Source organism: Arachis hypogaea, chromosome 7 (genome assembly GCF_003086295.3).
Source record: "Arachis hypogaea cultivar Tifrunner chromosome 7, arahy.Tifrunner.gnm2.J5K5, whole genome shotgun sequence".
Lineage (NCBI taxonomy): Eukaryota > Viridiplantae > Streptophyta > Magnoliopsida > Fabales > Fabaceae > Arachis > Arachis hypogaea.
This window is the reverse complement of record NC_092042.1, coordinates 62,111,401-62,125,845: the sequence shown is the minus strand read 5'-3', so window position 1 is coordinate 62,125,845 and position 14,445 is coordinate 62,111,401. Positions and strand designations below refer to the sequence as shown.

At 38.7% G+C, this 14,445-nt stretch overlaps 1 non-coding gene across 1 annotated transcript; it reads left to right on the top strand.

Moving 5' to 3' along the window:
* Positions 1 to 1,220: 1,220 nt before the first annotated feature.
* LOC112704401 (small nucleolar RNA R71) lies at positions 1,221 to 1,328 on the top strand. The gene has a single exon (XR_003155027.1). It is a non-coding gene; the product is annotated as a small nucleolar RNA R71 (small nucleolar RNA).
* Positions 1,329 to 14,445: the final 13,117 nt, after the last annotated feature.

Below are 14,445 nucleotides of genomic sequence, written 5' to 3'. Positions count from 1 at the left end.
TTCTCCATTACAGAGAGAGGCATGAGGTTTACACTTGACCCTAAGTCACACAAGGCCTTCTTGAAGGTCATGGTGCCTATGGTACAAGGTATTAAAAACTTCCCAGGATCCTGTCTCTTTTGAGGCAGTTTCTGCCTAGACAAGTCATCCAGTTCTTTGGTGAGCAAAGGGGGTTCATCTTCCCAAGTCTCATTTCCAAATAACTTGTCATTTAGCTTCATGATTGCTCCAAGGTTTTTAGCAACTTGCTCTTCAGTGACATACTCATCCTCTTCAGAGGAAGAATACTCATCAGAGCTCATGAATGGCAGAAGTAAGTCCAATGGAATCTCTATGGTCTCAGTTTGAGCCTCAGATTCCCATGGTTCCTTATTGGGGAACTCATTGGAGGCCAGTGGACGCCCAGTGAGGCCTTCCTCAGTGGCGTTCACTGCCTCTCCTTCCTCCCAAAATTCGGCCATGTTGATGGCCTTGCACTCTCCTTTTGGATTTTCTTCTGTATTGCTTGGGAGAGTACTAGGAGGGAGTTCAGTAATTTTCTTGCTCAGCTGACCCACTTGTGCCTCCAAATTTCTAATGGAGGATCTTGTTTCAGTCATGAAACTCTGAGTGGTTTTGATCAGATCAGAGACCATGGTTGCTAAGTCAGAGTTATTCTGCTTAGAACTCTCTGTCTGTTGCTGAGAAGATGATGGAAAAGGCTTGCTATTGCTAAACCTGTTTCTTCCACCATTATTATTGTTGAAACCTTGTTGGGGTCTCTGTTGATCCTTCCATGAAAAATTTGGATGATTTCTCCATGAAGGATTATAGGTGTTTCCATAGGGTTCTCCCATGTAATTCACCTCTTCCATTGAAGGGTTCTCAGGATCATAGGCTTCTTCCTCAGATGAGGCCTCCTTAGTACTGCTTGGTGCATTTTGCATTCCAGACAGACTTTGAGAAATCATATTGACTTGTTGAGTCAATATTTTATTCTGAGCTAATATGGCATTCAGAGTGTCAATCTCAAGAATTCCTTTCTTCTGACTAGTCCCATTGTTCACAGGATTTCTTTCAGAAGTGTACATGAATTGGTTATTTGCAACCATTTCAATCAGTTCTTGAGTTTCAGTAGGCGTCTTCTTCAGATGAAGAGATCCTCCTGCAGAGCTATCCAAAGACATCTTGGATAGTTCAGAGAGACCATCATAGAAAATACCTATGATGCTCCATTCAGAAAGCATATCAGAAGGACACTTTCTGATTAATTATTTGTATCTTTCCCAAGCTTCATAGAGGGATTCTCCTTCCTTCTGTCTGAAGGTTTGGACTTCCACTCTAAGCTTACTCAATTTTTAAGGTGGAAAGAACTTTGCCAAGAAGGCATTGACTAGCTTTTCCCAAGAGTCCAGGCTTTCTTTAGGTTGAGAGTCCAACCATGTTCTAGCTCTGTCTCTTACAGCAAAAGGGAATAGCATAAGTCTGTAGACCTCAGGGTCAACCCCATTAGTCTTGACAGTGTCACAGATTTGCAAGAACTCAGCTAAGAACTGATGAGGATCTTCCAATGGAAGTCCATGGAACTTGCAATTCTGTTGCATTAGAGAAACTAATTGAGGCTTAAGCTCAAAGTTGTTTGCTCCAATGGCAGGGATAGAGATGCTTCTCCCATAGAAATCGGGAGTAGGTACAGTAAAGTCACCCAGCACCTTCCTTGCATTGTTGGCATTATTGTTTTCGGCTGCCATGTGTTCTTCTTCTTTGAAAAATTCGGTCAGGTCCTCTAAAGAGAGTTGTGCTTTGGCTTCTCTTAGCTTTCTCTTCAAGGTCCTTTCAGGTTCAGGATCAGCCTCAACAAGAATGCCTTTGTCTTTGCTCCTGCTCATATGAAAGAGAAGAGAACAAGAAAATGTGGAATTCTCTATGTCACAGTATAGAGATTCCTTGAAGTGTCAGAGGAAAAGAAGAGTAGAAGACAGAAGTAGAAAATTCGAACTTATCAAAGAAGATGGAGTTCGAATTTTTGCATTAAGGGATAGTGTTAGTCCATAAATAGAAGGATGTGAGAAGAAGGGAAGCAATTTTCGAAAATTAAGTAAGAAATTTTGAAAACATTTTGAAAAACACTAATTAATTTTCGAAAACCAAGAGTGGGAAAGAGATCAAGTGATTTTTGAAAAAGATTTTGAAATTAGAAATCAAAAAGATTTGATTGAAAACTATTTTGAAAAAGATGTGGTTAAGAAAATATGATTAGTTTTAAAAAGATGTGATTGAGAAGATATGATTTGAAAAACATTTTAAAAAGATTTGATTTTAAAAATTAATGACTTGGCTATCAAGAAAAGATATGATTCAAACATTAAACCTTTCTCAACAGAAAAGGCAACATACTTGAAATGTTGAATCAAATCATTAATTGATAGTAAGTATCTTTGAAAAAGGAAAGAAATTGATTTTGAAAGCATGTGATTGAAAAGATATGATTTGAAAAAGATTTGATTTTGAAAAACTTTGAAAACCTGAAAAAAATTGCATTGAAAACAGAATCTTCCCTCTTGTGCCATCCTGGCGTTAAACGCCCAGAATGGTGCACATTCTGGCGTTTAACGCCCAAAACTATACCCTTTTGGGCGTTAAACGCCCAACCAGGTACCCTGGCTGGTGTTTAAACGCCAGTCTGTCCTTCTTCACTGGGCGTTTTGAACGCCCAGCTTTTCTGTGTAATTCCTCTGCTGTATGTTCTGAATCTTTAATTTCTCTGTAGTATTGACTTGAGAAGACACAAATAAAAAATATTTTTGGATTTTTAATAATAAGGAAAAATCAAAATGCACAAAAATCAAATAACAATGCATGCAAGACACCAAACTTAGCAGTTTGTATACTACTGACACTAATGAGAATGCATATGAGACACATAAAACACTCAAGTCAAGAGAATTCAAAGATCAGAGTAAGAAATCATCAAGAACATCTTGAAGATCACTAAGACACATGAATGCATGCAATTGACACCAAACTTAACATGAGACACTAGACTCAAACAAGAAATATTTTTGGATTTTATGATTTTGTAAAATTTTTTTTTTTTTGTGTTTTTCGAAAATTAAGTGGAAAAAGATATCAAAATTCTTAATGAGAATCCCAGGAATCATGCAATGTTAGTCTAAAGCTTCAGTCTAAAGGAATTAGACATGGTCAGCCAAGCTTCAGCAGAACATTGCATTCAAGAGCTAAATTGATGAAGATCAATCAGCTTTGGTGATGATAAGAACATCACCTTGAAACACTAGAATTCATTCCTAAGAACTCTGAAGAAAAAAAAATACCTAATCTAAGCAACAAGATGAACCGTCAGTTGTCCAAACTCAACAATCCCCGGCAACGGCGCCAAAAACTTGGTGCGCGAAATTGTGAACAATACTTTTCACAACTCTCATAATCCCCGGTCATGAACCCCAAAACTTGGTGTTCAATACCATGGCATAAACACAACTTCGCACAACTAACCAGCAAGTGCACTGGGTCGTCCAAGTAATAAACCTTACACGAGTAAGGGTCGATCCCACGGAGATTGTTAGTATGAAGCAAGCTATGGTCATCTTGTAAATCTTAGTCAGGCAAACTCAAATGGATATGGTGATGAACGCATAAAAACATAAAGATAAAGATAGAGGTACTTATGTAATTCATTGGTAGGAACTTCAGATAAGCGCATGAAGATGCCTTCCCTTCCGTCTCTCTGCTTTCCTACTGTCTTCATCCAATCCTTCTTACTCCTTTCCATGGCAAGCTTATGCAAGGGTTTCACCGTTGTCAGTGGCTACCTCCCATCCTCTCAGTGAAAATGTTCCTATGCTCTGTCACAGCATGGCTAATCATCTGTCGGTTCTCGGTCAGGCCGGAATAGAATCCAGTGATTCTTTTGCGTCTGTCACTAACGCCCCGCCTGCTAGGAGTTTGAAGCACGTCACAGTCATTCAATCATTGAATCCTACTCAGAATACCACAGACAAGGTTAGACCTTCCGGATTCTCTTGAATGCCGCCATCAGTTCTAGCCTATACCACAAAGACTCTGATCTCACGGAATGGTTGGCTCGGTTGTCAGGCGAGCACTCGGTTGTCAGGCGATCAACCATGCATCGTGCAATCAGGAATCCAAGAGATATTCACCCAATCGAAGGTAGAACGGAGGTGGTTGTCAGTCACACGTTCATAGGTGAGAATGATGATGAGTGTCACGGATCATCACATTCATCAAGTTGAAGAACAAGTGATATCTTAGAACAAGAACAAGCGGAATTGAATGGAAGAACAATAGTAATTGCATTAATACTCGAGGTACAGCAGAGCTCCACACCTTAATCTATGGTGTGTAGAAACTCCACCGTTGAAAATACATAAGAACAAGGTCTAGGCATGGCCATGAGGCCAGCCTCCCAATGATCTAAGATAGCATAACAATGAAGATAGCTACCTCTCGATGTCTCAATACAGTAGTAAAAGGTCCTACTTATAGAAAACTAGTAGCCTAAGGTTTACAGAAATGAGTAAATGACATAAAAATCCACTTCCGGGCCCACTTGGTGTGTGCTTGGGCTGAGCAATGAAGCATTTTCGTGCAGAGACTTCTCTTGGAGTTAAACGCCAGCTTTTATGCCAGTTTGGGCGTTTAACTCCCATTTTGGTGCCAGTTCCAGCGTTTAACGCTGGGATTTCTGAGGGTGACTTTGAACGCCGGTTTGGGCCATCAAATCTTGGGCAAAGTATGGACTATCATATATTGCTGGAAAGCCCAGGATGTCTACTTTCCAACGCCGTTGAGAGCGCACCAATTGGGCTTCTGTAGCTCCAGAAAATCCGCTTCGAGTGCAGGGAGGTCAGAATCCAACAGCATCTGCAGTCCTTTTCAGTCTCTGAATCAGATTTTTGCTCAGGTCCCTCAATTTCAGCCAGAAAATACCTGAAATCACAGAAAAACACACAAACTCATAGTAAAGTCCAGAAAAGTGAATTTTAACTAAAAACTAATAAAAATATACTAAAAACTAACTAGATCATACTAAAAACATACTAAAAACAATGCCAAAAAGCGTACAAATTATCCGCTCATCATGTACCCACCAACTAGACACATAGAGTGACATCAAAGGCCAACTAACATCCCTAGTCTAAGGCGCAAAGGCCCACCTTGCCAACAACTGATCAACCAATACGACAAAAAATTGTCCAGTGTCATGCATACCCATGTAACATTGGGACATGCTTACAATGACTCCCTCGGCGGTGGGTTGATGTTGATGAGCTTCCCACATGCACTAGGCATCATTATACAAATAATGAGTTTAGAAGACGAATAAAGTAGGGTTCTATTCTAATTCAAGGTTTTTAGATGAAGAAGGAATGGCGCTCGCAACCTAACACGCAACATTTTGAATTTTCCTAAAACAACAACGACGTTGTCTTCTCTGCGTATACAATGATAGATTGATCTGTTCCTATCACTGCACATAGCACTTAACCGCGTACAACTTAACATTCCACCTTAGCAACGGATGTTAGTAACTAATGGGCAAATCTAACTGGAGACTGTTATGATCAACGATAGTAACATTGATAGGGTCAAAATTTGTGATTTTTCGAAAGGAAAAGTATAGGCAATAAGATTAATGAATAATGTGAACAATAGAATTAAAAAGGGAAATTAAAATTAAAATATTTAATCAGATGATTACTTAATTTCTAATCATTTCAGATTTTGAATTTAAAAAAAATAAGGATTTACAAATGGTTCAGTTACACCCATGATCACTTCTAACCACCCTGCTGCATTTGTGAATTGCGTTCTGCAACCCAGCCACCGAGTATCCCCCACTCTTGCCAGTCCGTTGCCGCCCAAAACGCTAGCCGATGCCACCTACCTCTACGCCAACGTCCGAGCAGGCCCCCTTGCTGCATTTGTGAAATGCATTATGCAACCCAACCACCGATTATCTCCCCCTCTCACTGGTTCGTCACCGCCAAGAACACCGGCCACCGTTGCCTAGCCACAACCAATGCCGCCTACCTCTACACCAATGTTCAAGCAGGTCCCCCTTCGTGTACAAGTTGTCCTTTGCACAGCACACCAATGCGCCGACTGTGTAGGCCCCCTGTAGTCCACTGTGTCCACCGTCGCAACCTCTTCATCTGGGACAAATCTATCCAAATACAGGGGACATTCGTGGCTGCCATTTCATACATACATCACCCCTCACTTCTTCGTAAATGGAGTCCAATTTAGTTGAACCACTTTGTCATGTTTCATCTTCGTTCACCGACGACAATTTTACGCATTTAATTGACAATCTTCTCAATCCGTGTGACGTGGAGGATGAACAATCTAACAAGATAAGCAATGAAGGTTGATGCAGTGATAATGGATGCTTATGTTGAGTTAAGAAATTAACTAAATTAATTAGTGATGACAAATATTATTTTTGGGCAAAATAAATAATTAAGTGTTGATCATTTATATCTACATATTAACTAATTATTTATTGTTGCAGGCCAAATGTTAATAGCCCAAATGGAATATAAAGCAAACAGCAAAGATGGTGGGCTGAAAGCAAAATTAAGAGCCTAAGGAAGAGCAAAGAAAGAAGCCAAAGGAGCCAACGGGGCCAAGCTAATCAAACCCAATCCAAGCCCGTTCCATCAATTCAAAGTTGATCCAAGCTTCTCATACAAGATTGAAGCATTCATTCCCTCTCACTAGCTTTTACCAAAGCAACGTTCTTTTCTCTCTGACCATGTCAAATCACAGAAGCAAGAGAAAGTGCTTAGCTTCTAAGCTATTCAAAGAAGAGGAAAGAAAGAGAAGGTTAGGCAAGAAAGGTAGATATCAAATCACCCAGTTCAAACCAAATCAAGCTTAGGTTAAAGGTAACCCATTTCATCTTGCATGCATAAGATCTTCTTTTCTTCCCAACTCTCTGCTCTATACGAAAATGGCATTCAAGGGAAAGTTGTTCTCTGCCCTATTTTGCTTTACATCGACGGTCACAAGTGATACTTGGGGACCAAGTAGTTTCTCAATGGCTAAGATCAAGTTGACCATGAGAAGATTTCTATGGTTACTGCTTTGTGGCTTTCGGTCAAGATGAAGAAGTCAGAAGCAAAGTTTCTACTCTAAGGTTTAATGAGAAAAAGTGATTCTGTGGGTTGGTGAAGCTCAAGGCTCAAGGTGTTGACCTTGGAAGAAGAACCCAGCAACATGCAAGGAGATAAAAAGAGGTTTGCTGTTCATTCAGAAACCAAGGAGAGAAAACCAGAGTGTGAGAACAGTGTCCTGCAAAGGAGTTCCTCTACTTGGATAATGCTTACTTTCAAAGAAGCATTTGGCCAATACTGAAGAACTGTATCTGAGGTTTGCGAATCTGGTTTTACACATAGCAAAGAGGCTGCTGATGAAGTCAATCTCCTTCATGTTTTACTGATTGTAATGTACTTTTCTAAGTTTATCTTTCTGTAATTTCTTGAGAGAAAAGGCATTGTGAGAAAGCTTAAGAAAAAGCCATGAGTGGAAAAAGGCTGAGAGAAACACTTGAGAGAAAAGCCTAGAGTTATTTTCTGATTTCTTTAGGTTGGTTAAGTGTCTTGTATCTTGTACCTGTTTTGGTATCCCTTTCTTAGTTGGGTCAGCACTAAGAAGAATAGTTAGGTATTAGCATAACCAATGTCAAGTTAGGTTAGAACTTGAGTGTGAAAGGATTGGGTCAATCCTGTGAAATTGGTGTATATAATACTGTTAACTATAGTGAAATTCTTCCATAATTGTGGAGGAGACTGGATGTAGGTTGCATTGCACAAGGCAACCGAACCAGGATACATGCTGGTGTTAGCTTTCCTCTTCTCTGTTGAGTTCTGTTTTCTGATATTCATGAGACAAAAATAAATTGTCTCATAAATTTCCGCTGCTGAGTTCAAACAGAATCAGAATTATAATTTTGTTCAAAAAGGGTCATAACAGCAACTTAAAAAGGAAGGCATAGATTCAACCCCCTTCTCTAAGCCTACCACAACCTTCAATTGGTATCAGGAGCTAAGGTCTCAAGAATCAAGCTTAACTGCTTGGAGAAAAGATCCAATGGCAAACAACTTGGGCACAACCACAGTTGCTTACACCCTCACTGAAGGCCAGTCAAACAACCGGCCACCTTTCTTCAACGGGAAGAACTATTCCTACTGGAAAGAAAGGATGAGGATCTTCATCCAATCCATTGACTACAACATATGGAAGATCGTTGTAAGCGGTCCAAAGATCCCAACAAAAATAAGTACTGATGGAGTGGTGACTCCAAAAGAAGAAGCTGAATGGAATGAAGATGATAAGAAGAAGATAGAGCTGAATGCTAAAGCAATCAACCTTCTTCACTGTGCTATCAGCTTTAAAGAGTACCGAAAGGTGTCTAGATGCAAGACAGCCAAAGAAATCTAGGAAAAACTCCAGGTTACACACGAAGGCACCAAACAAGTAAAAGAAACGAGGATTGATATGCTGCAAAAAGAGTACGAGATATTTAGCATGAAGGATGGAGAAAGCATTGATGAAGCGTTTGAGAGATTCTCAATCATAATCAACAACCTTGATGCTATGGGTACAAACTATGCAGAACAAACCTTGGTGAGAAAACTCCTTAGAAGTCTCACAAAAGAATGGGAAAACACTGCCACTGTCCTAACCGAGAGTAACAACATAACTCCCATAACCTATGATGAGCTGAGAGGAAAACTCCTTGCCTATGAAGCCACACACACAAACACAGAGTCAAAGAAAAAGGGAATAGCCCTCAAGTCACAAATAGAACCAAAAGAGAGTGAGTCTAGTGATGGTATTTTAGATGACGAGCTTTTGTTTTTTGCTAGGAGATTTAGAAGGATGATGAAGAGCAGGGGCAAATATAAGGGTTCAAGTTCAAAGGAGCACAAGATAGACTTGAGCAAGGTGACGTGTCATCATTGCAAGGAGGCTGGACACTTCAAGTCAAACTGTCCAAAGCTCAAAAAGGAGGACAAAGGAAAGAAGGAAAGGAAGAGAGTACTCATGGCAGCTTGGGAGGATCTTGAGAATGACTCAAATGAAGAAGAAGAATCTGAAGGAGATGAAAAAGACTGCTTCATGGCTGGAAACAACAATCTCGATGAGGTAAACTATTATGATTTGACCATTGAGGACTTGCATGCTATTATTGATGATCTCACTTTAAACACATCAAAACTGCTTGATAAATACAATGAATGCAGATCTGAAAGAGATGTGTTAAGAGCTGAAAATATTTTTTTAAAAGAAAAAGTGAAGGAAACTGAATGTGCATTGGACATCATTGAAGAAAACAGATTTCTAAAATCTGAACTTGAAAAATTAAAAGGAAAGCACGTTGTGGATCCTTCTCATGAGTTAATTGCTGAAAATGAAAGATTAAGTGATAAGATTAAAAGGCTGAATGGTGACTTAGCAAAATTTGCTCAAGGTTCCAAAAACTTGGACAAATTACTTGCAAGTCAAAGACCATTGTTTGAAAAATCTGGTTTAGGCTACATAGCCAAGGAAGATGCAGTTTCTAATACCTTTTCTATAAAATTTGTGGCTTCTTCATCAAATACCAAATCCATACCAAGCAAATCAGGTATCGGATATGTTTCAACTTGTGAAGAAAAATTTGATGAAGCAAACACAAGTGAAACTGAACCTTCACCAAGAACTGGACCGAGTCCAAACCAGCCAGGTTTGGGTTACATTTCAAAAAATGAGGATGCTTTCAAGAAACTAATATTTTACAACAAAACCTCATTTCGAAAGGTAAAAATAATCAAAAAAATTCTGGTGAAAAAATTTTTGCAAAGAAGAAAAATTGTAACAAAAATCAGTTTGTCAAAAGAAATGCATCTCCTCCAAAAACCAGAAAATTCCAACCATTTAATCATTTCAAGCAATATAACTCACCTCAATTTCAGTGGCACACATCAGAAAATCATTGTGTTAATTGCAAGAAATTTGGTCACTCATATGCACAATGCTTCATTGAAAAAAGAGTTGTTGGAAATAAAGTTTACAATATTGTTTGTGATTTCAATGCACTTGGGCAACCAAGATGGATTAACTTCAAAGGATCCAAATTAATTTGGATACCTAAGGCTACTTGAAACTCATCATGCAGATTTGCCTAGCATCCAAGAACAAAAAGGACATGTGGTACATGGATAGTGGATGTTCAAGGCACATGACTGGAAGGTCAACCTACTTCATCAAACTAAATAAGTATGATGGAGGTTTTGTGACCTTTGGAGATGATGGTAAAGGTAAAATCATTGCTGTTGGAAAAGTAGGTAATGAGCAATCTACTTTCATTGATGATGTGCTTTTGGTATGTGGTTTAAAGCACAATCTTTTGAGTATAAGTCAGCTGTGTGATTTAGGATATTTAGTTGTTTTCAAAAGGCTAGAATGTTGTGTTGTTAATGAAAAGACAAATGAAGTGATGTTTGTTGCCAAGCGTTTCAATAATATGTATGGACTTACTCTTGATGAACTAAAGGATCAAAATGTAGCTTGTCTTCACTCTAAAGAATCTGAAAAGTGGTTATGGCACAAGAGATTGGGCCATGCAAGTATGTTTCAAATAAACAAACTTGTAAAGAAAGAATTAGTAAGAGGTCTCCCTTTGATAAAGTTTGACAAAGACATCACTTGTGATGCTTGCCAAATGGGAAAACAAACAAAAAGTTCTTTTAAACCAAAGGAAGACATCTCTACTAAAAGACCACTTGAGTTGCTACACATTGATTTATTTGGTCCAACAAGAACTCAAAGCCTAGGTGGTAAACATTATGGTTTAGTAATTGTGGATGACTATACTAGGTTCAGTTGGGTTTTATTTCTTGCACACAAAAATGAAGCTTTTTCAGCCTTTGAACCTTTTTGCAAGAAACTTCAAAATGAAAAGGATTTAAAAATATCTTCTATAAGAAGCGATCATGGAACTGAATTTGAAAATAATTTGTTTGAATCCTTTTGTGAGAAATTTGGAATATCTCACAACTTCTCTTGTCCAAGAACACCACAACAAAATGGTGTTGTGGAAAGAAGAAATAGAACATACAAGAAATGACAAGAGCTATGCTTTGTGAGAGTAATGTTCCAAAATTCCTTTGGGCTGAAGTGGTCAATACGGCGTGCCACATTTTGAATAGAACAATCATAAGGAAATTTTTGAAGAAAACCCCTTATGAACTTTGGAAAGGCTACCCACCAAACTTAGATTACTTGCACATCTTTGGATGCAAATGTTTTGTTTTAAATAACAAAGAAAATTTGGGTAAATTTGATCCAAAGGCTTATGAGTGTTTGTTTGTAGGATATTCCACAACTAGTAAAGCATATAGGGTTTATCATCAAGATGCTAGAATTATTGAAGAGTCCATACATGTTACATTTTGTGATACTAACTTGGTGCAAAGCATTTTGGAAGATTGTGATGCAGGAAATCAAGCTCAAAAAGAGGATGAAACTGCTCAAAATAATGGAAAAGAAAATTCTGGACAAGCTGAACCAGAAACTGCAAATGCTGAAAATTCAAGAAATAATTCCATTTTGTCTCATGAATCTGAAGGAAATCCTGCAGCCAGCAGCGCCCAGAATCCTTTGGTGACTGAATCTGCCTCCAAGTCCACCAGACCTCGTGAGTGGAGATTCTTGAAGAATTATCCTGAGGAATTTGTCAATGGGGACGTCTCTCATGGAGTGCAAACAAGGTCTTCCACTAGAAAGACCAATGAAGGATCCAACATTGCCCTTCTATCACAAATAGAGCCTCAAAACGTCAAGAAAGCACTTAGTGACCCTTCTTGGGTTAAAGCTATGGAGGATGAGCTTCTTGAGTTTGAAAAGAACCAAGTATGGACTTTGGTTCCAAGGCCAAGTGGAAAGAAAGTGACCGGCACCAAGTGGATATTTCGGAACAAGTTGGGAGAAGATGGTAGCATTGCAAGAAACAAGGCAAGACTAGTGGCTCAAGGATATGACCAAGAAGAAGGAATAGACTTTGATGAATCATTCGCCCCTGTTGCCCGAATGGAAGCCATAAGACTTCTCTTAGCTTATGCTGCATTTTGTGGTTTTAAATTATATCAAATGGATGTGAAATGTGCATTTTTGAATGGTGTGATAGATAGAGAAGTGTATGTGGAGCAGCCTCCTAATTTTGAAAATAAAGTACATTCTAGTCATGTCTTCAAATTGTCTAAAGCTCTCTATGGTTTAAGACAAGCTCCTAGAGCTTGGTATGAGAGACTTAGCTCTTTCCTTTTGAAAAATGGTTTTTAAAGAGGCACCACTGACACAACTCTATTCATCAAGAACTCTAATGATTCTTTTATTCTAGTCCAAATATATGTTGATGACATTATTTTTGGATCAGCAAATGAATCCCTTTGTTCTGAATTTGGAAAACTCATGACAAGTGAATTTGACATGAGTATGATGGGTGAACTTAATTTCTTCCTTGGGCTGCAAATTAAACAAACTGAAAAAGGTATTTTCATTCATCAAGAAAAGTATGCCAAGGAATTAGTTAAGAAATTTGGTATGGAAAATGCCAAACCCATGGGAACACCCATGCATACTAGTTCTAAGTTAGATAAGGGAGAAACTGAGAAAGATGTTAATGAGACTAGGTATAGAGGAATGATTGGTTCTCTTATGTACTTAACTTCCTCTAGACCCGATATTGTGCAAAGTGTTGGATTGTGTTCTAGGTTCCAATCCAAACCTAAAGAGTCACATCTTTCTGCAGTTAAAAGGATCATTAGATACGTTCATGGAACATCTAATTTTGGTCTTTGGTATCCTAAGATTGATGATTTTTCTGCAGTTGGTTATTGTGATGCAGATTTTGCTGGTGATAGAGTTGATAGAAGGAGCACTTCTGGTTTATGTTGCTTCCTTGGAAAGTCCTTAAATGTTTGGTCAAGTAAGAAGCAACCAACAGTGGCCCTATCCACTGCAGAGGCTGAGTATATAGCTGCTTCTTCTTGTTATTCTCAACTTTTATGGTTAAAAACACAACTTGCTGATTACAAATTAAAGGCTTAAAATATTCCCTTGATGTGTGATAATATGAGTGCCATTAATATTTCTAAAAATCCAGTTTTGCACTCAAGGACGAAGCATATTGAAGTGAAATTTCACTCAATAAGAGAACATGTCCAAAAAGGGGATATTAGTATTCAATTTGTTAAATCTGAGGAGCAATTAGCAGATATTTTTACAAAACTATTAGCTGAGGATAGATTCTGTATGCTTAGGACTTGTCTAGGAATTTTAAGTTATGACTCTTTATTTGAAAATTGCTTATGTATTTGCTGGAGATTTTTGTCTCATAAACAGGTATGAGACAATTCTGGGCAGGTGATGAACGTCTCCATCAAGCCAGCGTGTTCTGGGCTTGTTTCAAATGAAAGATAATTTGGGCCAACCTCAAAATCAGATCTAGAGTGGTCCATTATGTTTCCTTAAATCTAACTATCTATGGGCCCATATGTGAATGTTACATTTTTGGGTGATAGGCTGTGTGTTTATTTTTTAATAATTTTTCATTTAATGTTTATAATCCAAAAAGATTTTTCAGTTTATTTTTTGGTTTTTCAAAATTTAAAATTCATTTCCTATTTTATTTTCAAATCAAATCAAATCTTAAATTTATGAGGTCAGGTCTTTTCATGTCATTTCAAAAAGGTGATGCAGTTGCATGGTTTTGGAAAACCTCTTTTGGGTACGGTTACCAACACTCCCTCTCTTCCCTCCATAACTTCTCTTCAAACCCTTCGGTTTCTTCCCTCTCACTCCACTATCTCTCTCCCATCAAAAGCATCAATTTAACCAAAATGGGGAAGAAAGTCATTGCTAAAAGAGCACCGCGTGAGAAAATCCATAAACTTCCAGGATATCCAAGACCATCAACTCGTTCTCAAGACACCACTTTTACTCCTTCACCTTCTCCTCCTACCTCTCCTCCTCGAACTGATCCCATGGCTCGTACCAAGACCACTCCAAGGTATCCTGCCTCTGCCAAACCGACACCACCACCAAAGGCGACGCCTTCCAAACCTGCCTCTTCAAAACCTGGCTCTTCAAAGCCATCCTCATCCAAAGGGAAGCGTCCGGCGACGGAGGAACCTGTTCCCGAGCCACCACAACCCAGGGCAAGGTCAGTTCCTGTGCGCTCACAGAGAGGTAAAACTCGAGTTACTCTCAAATCAGTTAGTGAACCTGACATTGGGCTGTTTGATCACAAAGCTCACTTTTTGATCTCTCATTCGAACTATAACCCTTATAGATTCAAATCTACCATGAACAATAAATTTTATGAAGGGGTTATCCAGTATCATACCCTGTGTCCATCTTTTCTAGCTGATCTGC